Source organism: Neomonachus schauinslandi, chromosome 12 (genome assembly GCF_002201575.2).
Source record: "Neomonachus schauinslandi chromosome 12, ASM220157v2, whole genome shotgun sequence".
NCBI lineage: Eukaryota > Metazoa > Chordata > Mammalia > Carnivora > Phocidae > Neomonachus > Neomonachus schauinslandi.
Genome location: NC_058414.1, coordinates 62,656,780 through 62,669,783, shown reverse-complemented (window position 1 = coordinate 62,669,783; position 13,004 = coordinate 62,656,780). Strand labels below are relative to the sequence as shown.

Genomic DNA, 13,004 nt, shown 5'->3' with positions numbered 1-13,004 from the left:
TTAAATCTGAATCTGGGCTCTGGTCCTGTCCCACCACTCCCTGTAGTTTTTGACACCATTAATCTCTTTAAACTTCAGCTTTCTCCTTCATAAAGGAGAGGTATTTGCTGTGGAGCTCAAATAAGATGCAACATAAATGTGTTACAACACCTAGCACATAGTAAGCACTCAATAGAGCTTAGCATTGTTACTGTTATTATTATTTATTGTTCTCTGGCTAAATACCCAACCAACGAACCTTTTATTAAAACAAAAAACCATTACATACAGTAACAACGCCTCCCTTTGCCTTTTCATCTCTAGTTTACAGTCTCAGTAACTTCAGCATCTCTTCATGGGATTGATTTAGCCCACAGGTTATATACATTATTTACCAACATGTGTAGCATACTTCCCACACCCTACACTTTCAAAGCACCTGTATGTCCCCTTCCATTATATCCATCACATTCAGAATTACTTGTCTGATCATTTTAAGCTCTGGGAAGGGAGGAACTGTGTTTTGTCTTATTTACTGCTGTGTCCCCGCCACCTAGTACAAGGCCTAACACATAGCAGGGATCAACAAATATCTGAATTGAACTGAAGTAAACTCCATCTGGCATATCTTGGAAAACTAGCATCTTGGCTTAACACTATTATCTGAAGCTTCTCTCAGAAGTAGAGCTAATGCCTAGCATACCAGTTGTGATGCCCAACAAACTGCACATTTCCTTAATTCCATAATGCACTTTGCTTGTTAGGTGCCCCCAGACACACCCATTGTAATGATTTTCAAATCATAATGTGTCTTATCTCTTTGTTCATTTAATGTGCTAATTTTACCTTTTATCTTCAAAGGTAATCAAATCAACAATGTGGCTTAAAATTAACATATTAGGGGCACCTGGGTGGCTTAGTCTGTTAAGCATCTGACTCCTGATTTCAGCTCAGGTCATGATCTCAGGGTTATGGGATCAAGCCCCACATTGGGCTCTGAGCTGGGCATGGAGCCTGCTTAAGATTCTCTCTCCCTCTGCCCCTCCTCCCCTCCCCATCTCTAAAAAACAGAAACAAAAAATCTTAGAATCTATTAAATACATTTTTGTTTGGTATTTTGTTTGGAATCATACCTCCCAATGCCAAGGTCTTCATCCAGTTCCCAGAAAATAACTGTTCCCAGGGCATTCCCTAGCTGTCCTTTGTGGGGCACTCTCTCTTCTTTTCTTCTTTTTTTAAGCTCTTATTTAAATTCCAGTTAATTAACATACAGTATAATATTAGTTTCAGGTGTACAATACAATGATTCAACATTCCATACAACACTGGGTGCTCATCACCACAAGTATACTCCTTAATCCCCAACACCTATTTAACCCATCCCCGCCACCCACCTCCCCTCTGGTAACCATCAGTTTGTTCTCTATAGTTAAGAGTCTGTTTCTTAGTTTGTCTCTCTCTCTCTCTCCTCCCTTTGCTCATTTGTTTCTTAAATTCCACATATGGGTGAAATCATACGGTATTTGTCTTTCTCTGACTTAATTCACTTAGCATAATACTCTCTAGCTCCATCCATGTCATTGCAAACAGAAAGATTTCATTCCTTTTTATGGCTGAGTAATATTTCATTATGTATATGTATATATATGTATATATATATACACACACACATACATACATTATATATATGTATATAATATAAAATATACAAACACAATCTTCTTTATCCATTCATCAGTCAATGGACAGTTGGGCCATTTTCATAAAGGTCCCCTCAGCCTTCCCTGCACTTCCCAGTGGGACCTAATGTAGGCCAAGCATGAGTTCTTTCATATGGTCTTCATAACAAAATTGTGCAGTAGAGTTGCTAGATTCACTCTGGTCATGATGAAACTGAGGCCCTTTCTGAAAGGTTTGAAAGACTGACTGTCCACAAACACGCAGCCAGATTCAAACCCAAGTCTGTCTAGTCCTAAAGTCCATGTTCCTCCACTGCACCCCCTGTTGCTACAGAACCTTAGCTCCGTGGAGCTAGAAAATTCACTTCTGCAAATTTTTCACTAATTTTTAAAAATTTAATTCTGCTTTCTTATGATTTCAATGAAAAAATCCATTTGGGGAAGGTAATAAAGTATATTTCTTATTAATAAAGGGTAAGATTGATTTACCCTAGTAAATATTTGTGAGATAGTGACTTTTTCACAATTGCAAAAGTAATTTTTAATAACTATTTTCAAAATGATCTTGAGCTACAAAACTAGCCAAAAGATAGTAAATATCTGTGTACATTTCTAATAAAGACTAGAATAACATAAAAAGGAAAAGGATCCACAATGGTTTCAGTCCTGGCATCAGTATTCTCATTTAAAGTTTCCCCTTTTAAACAAAACATACAAATAAAAACAAAAACAAAACAGGTAGAAAAACAAAAGAAAAAATAATTTTTTTTGCCTCAACAAAAAAAAGGGAGAAAAAAGCAAAAAAAAAAAATTACAAACACAAGCAAATAAATGTGGTATATATTAAAATGAGATCTTTTCTTGAAATGTCCAAGTTTGGATTTGATAGGATGAGAGGTCCCTCTAAATCCAAAACCTCTCTTTTCTTCCCTCTAAGTAGCTGAAATAGACTGTATGAGGAAGATTGTATCTGATGAGAGAGGTATGGGTTGCAAACTAGTTCTTTTTAGTTTACTTAAATCAAACAGGTGCCACAGCTAAATGAGAATCCTCTAATAGAGTCCATTTACCAGAAATCTGAATCCATTCTCAGGGAATAACAAAAGAAAAAGATTATCATCACACCAGGAACTGATTCACACAGCCACTTTTTGTTTAAACTCTTGGTATTAATATCCAAAGATGTGATAACGAGCTGAATTTGGATAAAATAACAGGTATCACAACAACTACCCAGAGGAGAGATTTAAAATCTGGGGATAGATGCCATGTTGGCACTTGTGGCCTGCATGAGTGATGGGAAAGATTATAGTTTAGCTTGTGAACCCTCAGGAAGCAGTTCTTTGTTTCAGCTCTCGAGAGTTTTACCCTGCAGCCATCATTTTAATTCTCCTAAGAACACCTTAGAAAAGTAGGGTTTAACAGTCCTTAGAAAAATTATGGTTTGATGATTAAAAAATAGTATTAGGAAAGATTATACACGTTATTAGGGAACTGCTCACCACAAGAGTTCCAGGATGTCAGAAATCCATTCTGGCAGAAGAAAGGGAAAACATAAATGTTGCATAAAAAGAAACTGATATGAGAGCATAGGTGTGGTTAGCTGGAAGAAAGAGATTTTGAAGTTGGTAGTGGTAAGTGTCTCCATAAAATGGGATCCTAATCTGGCTTTATTTTGACTTTCTCTTTTCTCAGAAACTTAGTAATTTTCTTCGCTATCACCGTTTTCTAATTTGTATAGGTGATTTCATGTATAGCTTATAGTCTACCACATCTCTGACATTGATGATTATTTTCCCTGTGATCACTAAGTTGTGATACTGGGACATCAAGTTGAAATGTTATGTTAAAAGGGACAGGAGGGGCAAGTGAAAGGAGAGCCCTGAGCCTCTACCTAACTCTTTCTCAGTTTGGGCATAAGGTTTCTGTTCCCTAATGATTGAGAAAAAGACAATTAATAAAGGACAAGGACCCAGACATATCAACTGGCCACTCTGGCCAGAGCTACTGGGAAACCAGGGACCAAAGTATGGTCATGGATGAAAGGGGAAAAGAAATGGCCCAGACAACTTCTTCAGCAGCAAAAATCTGCCTTCGGCTCAGGTCATGATTCTGAGGTCCTGGGATCGAGCCCCCTGCTGGGTTCCCTGCTCAGCGAGGAGCCTGCTTCTCCCTCTCCCTCTGCCTGCCGCTCCCCCTGCTTGTGCTCTCGTTCGTTCTTTCTTTCTCTCTCTCTCTGTCAAATGAATAAATAAAATCTTAAAAAAAGAAAAAGATTGCTTGGTATGTTAGAAACACAAGGCCTTCGACTTAACAGTTTGATTCCCAGTTTTGCTGTTTCTCCAAATATTCTTAATATATTCCAAACTGAGACCTACTATTCCACTAATTTATAAGGAAAGAATATAATATCAGTATCTTGTCTGGAAAAAAAATAGCATCTGGAACAAATTTCTGTTTAAGAAATGAGGATATCAATGGATTACAAAGAACCTTTGGCATATGTCCTTAAACAAAGAATATTTTTTAAGAGTAAAGATTTGTCAGATTATACAGGAGTAGAGGGGACATTCAATAGTTGGGTTCAAAGGATTTTCAATATCAAAAAAATTTATAGAAAGAACTTTTGCTTTCTGTAACGCTGGTATTGAATTTCAATTTCTAAAATAAAACATGTTGACTTCGGACATGCACATGATGAGGAGAAAGGGTAAGACATCACTGAACAAGTCACAAATTCAACTTGTTCTCAATAAAAGATATTACTAGCTAAGACAATGAAGCATGTTTTCTTGGCTGGTAAGAGCACCAATGAATATCAGCTCTGGTCTCAAGCAGCTAAAGAGATTAGGGGAAAGAAAAAGGCTTCCCCAGAGAATCCCACGCTTCATCTGAACAGTTACCAGGGCCACCTCTGAACAGGCAACTTCTGCAGAAAGAAGTTACTGAGATTTTTTTCAGCATCTATAAAAACAACAACAATAACAAGTTGGCTTCTATGTTGGGTGAGGGAAAAGAGTAGGATCTCAGCCTTGTCCCCCAAACCTCACAATTCTGAACAAACCTATGCCTTAAAAATCTACACATTTAAAAGTTAGTCAAGGATCCCCGAATATATAAAAAAGTATTGGAGAAATCTATTCACTTTAAAGAATAATAGTTAACAGACTCACTTTCATGTTCAGCAATTCTCTAAATGCACTAAAACCAGAATCTGATTTAAAGAAATTTTGTTTCTTTACAGCTTTTTCTCAGAAAACACTGATACAGCCCCAGAGGAGATACTTGGCCTGCTGGCTCCCTCACTTCCAGGGGCTCTCTGTGGGGCTGCCCCTGACCCATACATCCATGAGGAGATCATGTACAGCCCATTTGAATAATACGAATTGGCTCCTGTTTGTAAGGTGAACTGCTCCAAGACTGCCCCTGATTGTAAGCTGAAAAACAAGTTAGCCTAGAAGATTCAGACTGAGTGAAAAACTGCCCCAGATTCAACTTTGGCAGGGAGTCTTGAGCTAAAAATTATATCCCTGAATTTTGGAGAGGACAGAGACCACTTTGGTTTCCCCTACACATCCCCCCAACCCCTGAAAGAGCATAAAAAAAGATTAGTTTCCAAAGTTAGGAAATCAGGCTTCAACCCACCATTGTGTGGTCGTAAGAATTACACCCAATTACTCATGAGTCATAAGGCACTGGATTCAATCAGTGAATGAATTCATCTTTTTTCCAGTGGCTATCTCTACTGCACCAAAGAACTGGCAAAAATGAACAAGTTGGGAAAAGTGGCCTTCTTACAGTTCACATCTAATCAACTACTTAATTTTGGATTTGAATGTATCAACTAATTTGACCATATCTTCCCACTCTCATCAAGGCTGATTATTCACTACATCCCACCACGTCCACCTTATACAGACCCAGAAGAAAAATTCCTCTCAGTATTAGGGAAATCAATCCGATATTGAAAAACCAAACAACAAATAAACAAGCACACAAAAAACTAAAACAAGAAAAAGAAGTGTCCTCTGTTTCTTTAAAACATTAAGAATCTTTTAAACGGATGTGATTCCAATTTTATACTGACTAGAGAGAAGTCAAATCTGTGGCCCATGTCTAGCAATGTAGGAGTATTTTATATATATTTTCATCCAGACTGCTTGAGACTTACTGAGAAATCTACTTTGATTTAACTTACCTTTTTTTTTTTTTTTTTTAGACTGTCCTGGGTACTACTGGGCTGCCTTATGACTAGTTAACAAGTGCAACTTCTGGGGCGCCTGGGTGGCTCATTCGTTAAGCATCTGCCTTCAGCTCAGGTCATGGTCCCAGGGTCCTGGGATCGAGCCCCACATCGGGCTCCCTGCTCGGCGGGAGGCCTGCTTCTCCCTCTCCCACTCCCCCTGCTTGTGTTCCCTCTCTCGCTGTGTCTCTGTCAAATAAATAAAAAATCTTAAAAAAAAAAAAGTGCAACTTCTTGCTAAATTTGATTTAAGTGGTTCATCCAAGGCTGAGCACAATAAAAACCGTCTCAATTCAATTAAAGTAACATCAGTAATGTTTAGGTCTCAATCCAATAAGTCTCATTTCAAAACATTTTCTCCATATCACCTTAATACTAATGCCAAGCACCTGCTGATCATTTACTATGCACCTGATACCTTCCCTCAAAAAGAAGATTCTTGTATTTGAAAGCTTAAAGGTAACACTGTGTAAAAGTTTAAGTTGAGATCAAATTAGCATCTATTAAACCAAGGAAAATATCACACAGCACTAAATTCAGTAGTAAACTTCAAAGTATTTCCTGTAAATGATCTTGATGAGCTTAAAAAATGAAGGTTGGAGTTGTTAGGAGAGACTCCCTGGAGGTTGGAGAACCTAAATTTGTTGTGTTGAAGACTGTAGGTGATTCCAAGCAAGGTATGTACGCCAGTGAAGGCAGAGAGGTAAGACTCTGTTTTCATGGGCTAATGACATCATGTTTTCGTAAAGCAACGAAGAGACCCATGTGAAAAAAAAAAGCAAAAGTTATAGGATAGAAACTTCTGGAAAATCAATTATGTGAGGACATAACAATCAAATCAAAGACTTGAGCTTTGTGATCACAGTGTCCAAAAAGAGTGCCCAGTCTTTCCATCTCGGGCCAGGTCAATATTGAAAGTAACTACTTCTCTTTATGAAGTATAAAGATTTCCTGCTCAAGCCCAAGGACCAGATTATTTTAAGATAGGCTACCAATTATCAAATATTTCAGTCTGTGTTTAAGCTATTTCCCAGAGAAAATAAAGGTGTTTATTCTTCATTTAGAATTCATGACTTACTCGAGCTATGAGATTAAAATGTAAAACTGCCCCTTCTCTTGATTTCTATCCAGAATCTCGTTTACTAATAATCCACTTTTAGAATGGAGATAAATAACATACTCTAATCTAAAGGAAATGAATAAATCCCATTTCCATTCCAGAACAGCCCAGAAACAGAAACAGTAAAGTGTGTATGGCCCAAACAACAAAAGGGTCTTATCCTCTAAAAGCCATTGAAGCACTAATGCTTTAAATCCCAACATTTCTGCCAAAGTCTATAGAACCTGGAAAGATACAGGCTTAATACCATATAATTTCAACTGAACTGGAAATAGTGTGGTTTCTAACATAGTTTCAGCAGACAAATTTAAGGCTGGCTAACTCTTAAATTGAAAGAAACATATTCTAAAATTAGTAATTAGGAGAGGGAAAAGACCAGTAAAATTAGAAGCTCTAAAACTTACTACTAAACATAACGTTATTTCCAGGATATCCCTTTTTGTCTCAATTATACAACCTTATTTTCTATTTTGAGCCATCCTTCATGGCATCTCATCTATGTTATTAGTTAAACTTAAAAAATAGGCCACCACAGCTTTTGGAAACAGATCCCTTTTTAAAATCTGGATTAAAAAAGAAAAGAGAGTTACAACCAAAAGACCAATCACAATGGGATGCATGAGTATCAGTGATGTACTTTTTTCCTCCCATTCATGGCAACATGGTAGTCAACCAACAGGGAGACCCTTTCTCTCCCACTCAGTAAGCACCTGCATATAACCAGAGGTTCCTCTATTTCCCTAACTCTTACTTTCTCACTCTCTAAAATGAGTACAAACCATACTTGTCCATTTTCTTCAAGAATATATGAGAATTGAGAAGACACTTGTTTCTTTTTCCAAGAATGTTAAATTCTGAGATAGAAAAATCACAATTTTAGCCACCAGCCCTGTGCTTACACTCTAATCTCTGCTTTACTTGATATAATTCACTACTAACTTCTACTCTAGCTGCTGCTTCATATATTTATATAATAGTTCCAGATATTGACATTAATAAGCCAATGTTCCAACAAAAAGTGTCCCTATTTGCAGGGTGCACATCCCTCCCAAGTTTACTACTAACAATAACTGCCTCAAAACCTCAGCATCATATTTAACTCACAATTCCTCCTTTATCCACTTTAATATTAAGTAAGTCACCAAGGACTTTCAGTTCTGCCTTCAAAATATCTCCCTGTATGTATTTCTTCCTCTCCACTCCAACCACCACTATCTAGAGGCAAATCGCCTCTAGTTCACTGACGCAGAGTTCAGGTAAACTGAAAAAGAGGAGAAAAGATCACTCAGACTGTGCTGGAGAGAGTGATTATTAATATTTTAGGAAATACCTTCTCAGACAATTCTGAAACTAGCTCCACATACACAGATATGTATACAAGTTTACATGAATGTGATATTTTAGATGCTTTGCTTATTTTATGCAACATTATACAATAAATCAATAATAAATACAATAAATATCATACCACATAATTTAATTTTAAATATAATTTTCTATACTTGTATTTCCTAACTGCTCTATTCCTCATTTTATAGAAAAGAAATACATGTGTGGAAGTTATACGTCTTGCCCATGCTATGGAATAATTTAGTAACAATACTCAAAGTCTCCCCAGTCTTGCCAGTGTTTATCTTACCTAATCTCAATTTATACTGACTCTCCTATATCAGCCTTTTTATCAAAAATAATTTGGTCCACTCATCATTTCTCAGACACCTCGAGTACCTCCACTAACATACATTAACTTGTACTCTTCCTTCTGCCTATAAATCCTTCTTAATCTCCACTTAAATGTGTGTCCTTCCCTCAAAATTAAACATAAGCTTTGCCTTCATTTCTGCATTCATGACTCATTCATTCAACATATATTTATGTTGTATTATGTCCCAGTGCTAAAGATTCAAAGTTCAACAATACACACACCAGCCCTGACCCTAAGCAATTCAGCCACTAATGATCAAGAAAGACAACTATACAAGTAATAACACAAAAATGTGATAAATATTAGGTAAAGGTGCATGGCAGAGACCTATGGGGCAGCCAATAGGAGAACTTCCTCTTTGAAGCTTGAAAAGACATCCTGGTCCAATTCTGATCTCCTAGATCAGAATTCCTCTGTCATTTATTTATTTATTACCTATACTATTCATTTTGAAACTTAATCTATGCTCTCTTATACCATAATTTACCTTTGGGGTATATGTTCTTCTTCTCTATTTAAACAATTAGTTTCCTAACAAATGAAGAACTTGTTTTATCCTTCTTTTGTGTTCTTAGAAATTAGTACACAGCCTTGCAATAAGCAATAGTGTATTGTTACTGTCACTGCTAACACTGAGAAATAAGAATTTGTCTATGACTAGAAACTGCATGTTTCTAATAGTTTGGAATAATTTTTATCATTTGCAGCTTCCTCATATTCCTAATCTGTTTCTAGAGTTTAGAGTTTGAGGTGACTCTCTACCGAGACTTTCCTCTCTAGTACACTCATGAGCACTAGTACATGAAAACAATGCTGTGACTCCTCTTCCCTTTGGCTGTGTTGGGCTAGAAGTCAGTAAGCTTGGCACCCAAGGGTCTGAAACCCTTCAAAAAAGACAGAACTGCTTGCTATATCATACAGCCATGCCCTGAACCTGCCCTGATTGGTTTGCTTGATAATACTGATTTTAGGAATATAACTTACTAGTAAATAGTCAGTAAAATAACATCATCAATCAAGAATAAATTATGTTTCTCTTTCTTGTGACGCCTCGGAGGCGGCAGGCTGCTCCAGCATGAAGCTGAACATCACTTTTCCAGCTGCTGGCTGCCAGAAACTCATTGAAGTGGACGATGAACGCAAACTTCATACCTTTTATGAGAAGCGTATGGCCACAGAAGTTGCTGCTGATGCTCTGGGTGAAGAATGGAAGGTTATGTGGTCTGAATCAGTGGTGGCAATGACAAACAAGACTTCCCCATGAAGCAGGGTGTCTTGACCCATGGCCGTGTCCACCTGCTGCTGAGTAAGGGGCATTCCTGCTATAGACCAAGGAGGACTGGAGAGAGAAAGTGCAAATCTGTTCGGGATTGCATTGTAGGTGCCAATCTCAGTGTTCTCAACTTGGTCATTGTAAAAAAGGGGGAGAAGGATATTCCTGGACTCACTGATACTACTGTGCCTCGTCGCCTGGGGCCCAAAAGAGCAAGCAGAATCCGCAAACTTTTCAGTCTCTCTAAAGAAGCTGGTGTCCACCAGTATGTTGTGAGAAAGCCCCTAAACAAAGAAGGTAAGAAACCTAGAACCAAAGTGCCTAAGATTCAGCGTCTGTTACTCCACGTGTCCTCCAGCACAAATGTTGGTTTATTGCCTTGAAAAAACAGTGCAGTAAGAAAAATAAGGAAGAGGCTGCAGAATATGCTAAACTTTTTGCCAAGAGAATGAAGGAGGCCAGAGAAAAACACCAGGAACAGATTGCCAAAAGACGGAGGCTGTCCTCTCTGAGAGCTTCTACCTCTGAGTCCAGTCAAAAATGAGATTTTCTAAGAGTGACAAATAAATAAGATCAGACATCAAAAAAAAAAAAAAAGAATAAATTGTTTGATGGAAACAAAAACATCCTACTTAAATAGCTCCAAAAAACATTAATAACTTTGCTTCTGTTGCTGATTTTTAAGGATAATCTATACTGACTATTTTGCAGACATGTCCAGATTGTCTAAACGAAGTATGACTGATTGTATGTCTACAAACAGTCATAAAGAGCAAAATATCTGGCTCTAATGAATCATGTTCTGATTTATGTAGAATGAAAGAAATAAAACAAACAAAAAACCTAGAATAATCTCTCAGGTAAAAAAAAAAATTACAAATAAATTGCTAACAAACCTTCTTGATTGTTTTGACTAAGTCAAAGCTTCCAATAAGAACACCTCTTATTCTGAAATAAAACTATATTTAATGTATTTTTTTGTTTCCCTTACTAAATATTTGAAATTCTTACTCTTTTTTCAGTTAAATAATTCTAAGTTTACTGCACCTTGCATCAGCTACTATATTCTACATGATAGAATTCTGTAAGTATTCTATAAGAAATGTAAGAATTAGTATGACCATACCAATCCCATAGTCAGAAAACTACAGTGGCTCCCAATTGCTTCACAAATGAATAATAAAATTATAAAACCTGACATGTTTCTAAAAACCCTAACTTTTCCTTTAACCTAGAGGTATAACCTAAGCCCAAGAATAGACTTCGGGGGTCAGAAAGTCCCCTGAGGGGTGCCTGGGTGACTCAGTTGTTAAGCGTCTGCCTTCAGCTCAGGTCATGATCCCAGGGTCCTGGGATCGAGCCCCACATCGGGCCCTCTGCTCGGCAGGAGGCCTGCTTCTCCCTCTCCCACTTCCCCTGCTTGTGTTCCCTCTCTCACTGTGTCTCTCTCTGTCAAATAAATAAAATCTTAAAAAAGAAAAAAAAAGAAAGTCCCCTGAAACTAAAAGTAACATTTTGGGTGATTTTATGTATTTTTCTAGAGGAAAGAGCCCAAAGCTTTCAGAGTCCCATTGGAGTCTCTGACCTCAAAAAAGGTTCACAAGTATAATTTTAATATTCCCCTTTCACCACCTCCATCATACTTAATGGCCCACATCCATTATTATTTCACAGATCTGGAATTTCTAGCAGTCAAGAAAACCTACCTGCTGCCTCGAAGCAAGAGACATATGATTTCCTTCACTTAAAACACCCTAACCCTCACAAAGCTCTCTTTGAGATTCCCTCCTCCGCCAATCCATCCTACCAGATCTCACTGACCCAACTCACCCCAATGTATCAGAGTTACCAATCTTCAACTGTTGACAGATGACACAGCTAACTAACTGGTTGAGGACACCAGGCCAGTCCACTTGAATTGTGGGCAAATGCGTTCACAGGGGTTTTTCTGGGACACATTCCCTAGGTTGCCATGTTACAAGGACTTTTCAAGACCAGTGTTGAAATGAAACAAATAACTTGAATGATAAAAACTGTAAGCATCCAAAGCTGGAATAATAAGGTATTTTAAGGCAGGTTGGGTCCTACATCACCCTCTATATCATACCATATCAGTATCCAGCTCCAACACTTACAGGATAATTTTCAGCTCTAAAATGAATCCCAATAAAAATCTGTCTTCAAATCTACACAATAGCAATTAATGTTAAAATTCATAAATAATATGTGCAATCTTAAATGAACGAAGTAAATGTTGCTTTTCTCCCTTTGTTATTACTTCAATTTTACTTTAGGGCAAGTTACTTGACAAATCTAACAGGCAACCCAAACTATTTTTAGGAACTTAGCACGACATAAGTGACAAATAAAACAAATTTCCACATCTCACATCAAATGTTTCCAACTTCTTGGATCTAAGAAATTTAGGAATAACGAATGAATAGCACTGCCACCCACAGAAAAGTTGAAATGTTAAATAGAAGACCTTTTGTTTTTTAACAACTATTTTTTTTTTAAAGATTTTATTTATTTGAGACAGAGAGAATGAGAGAGACAGAGAGCACATGAGAGGGGGGAGGGTCAGCGGGAGAAGCAGGCTCCCTGCCGAGCAGGGAGCCCGATGCGGGACTCGATCCTGGGACTCCAGGATCATGACCTGAGCCAAAGGCAGTCGCTTAACCAACTGAGCCACCCAGGCGCCCTTTAACAACTATTTTAACAATTAACATGTCAGGATTAGTATTTCCTGACTTTTTTTTTGTCCATATCTCTCAGAAGACTGCTCTCTTCTTCCAAAAAACAAATAAAAACGAAACACAATGTAACACATCCTGTAAAAGTTTCAACTGATACTCCCTCCCATTCCTTACATCTATTCCACTGTTAGGTCCGTGTCTGCATAATTCGTGGTTACCACGTAACTTTGATGAATTAGCTAATGCTCTTCTAGAAGCCCACTGCTTACATCCCTTGATTAAAATGCCCATTGCCAAGAATATATCCGT

General features: G+C 37.6%; 1 protein-coding gene and 1 pseudogene across 6 annotated transcripts in view; one reads left to right on the top strand and one right to left on the bottom strand.

Annotated features, from left to right (window-relative positions):
* Window positions 1–13,004, bottom strand: part of BBS9 (Bardet-Biedl syndrome 9) — a 475,024-nt gene that overhangs the window by 121,275 nt on the left and 340,745 nt on the right. The gene's annotated exons all lie outside the window — the stretch shown is intronic.
* Window positions 9,802–10,543, top strand: LOC110588900 (annotated as a pseudogene).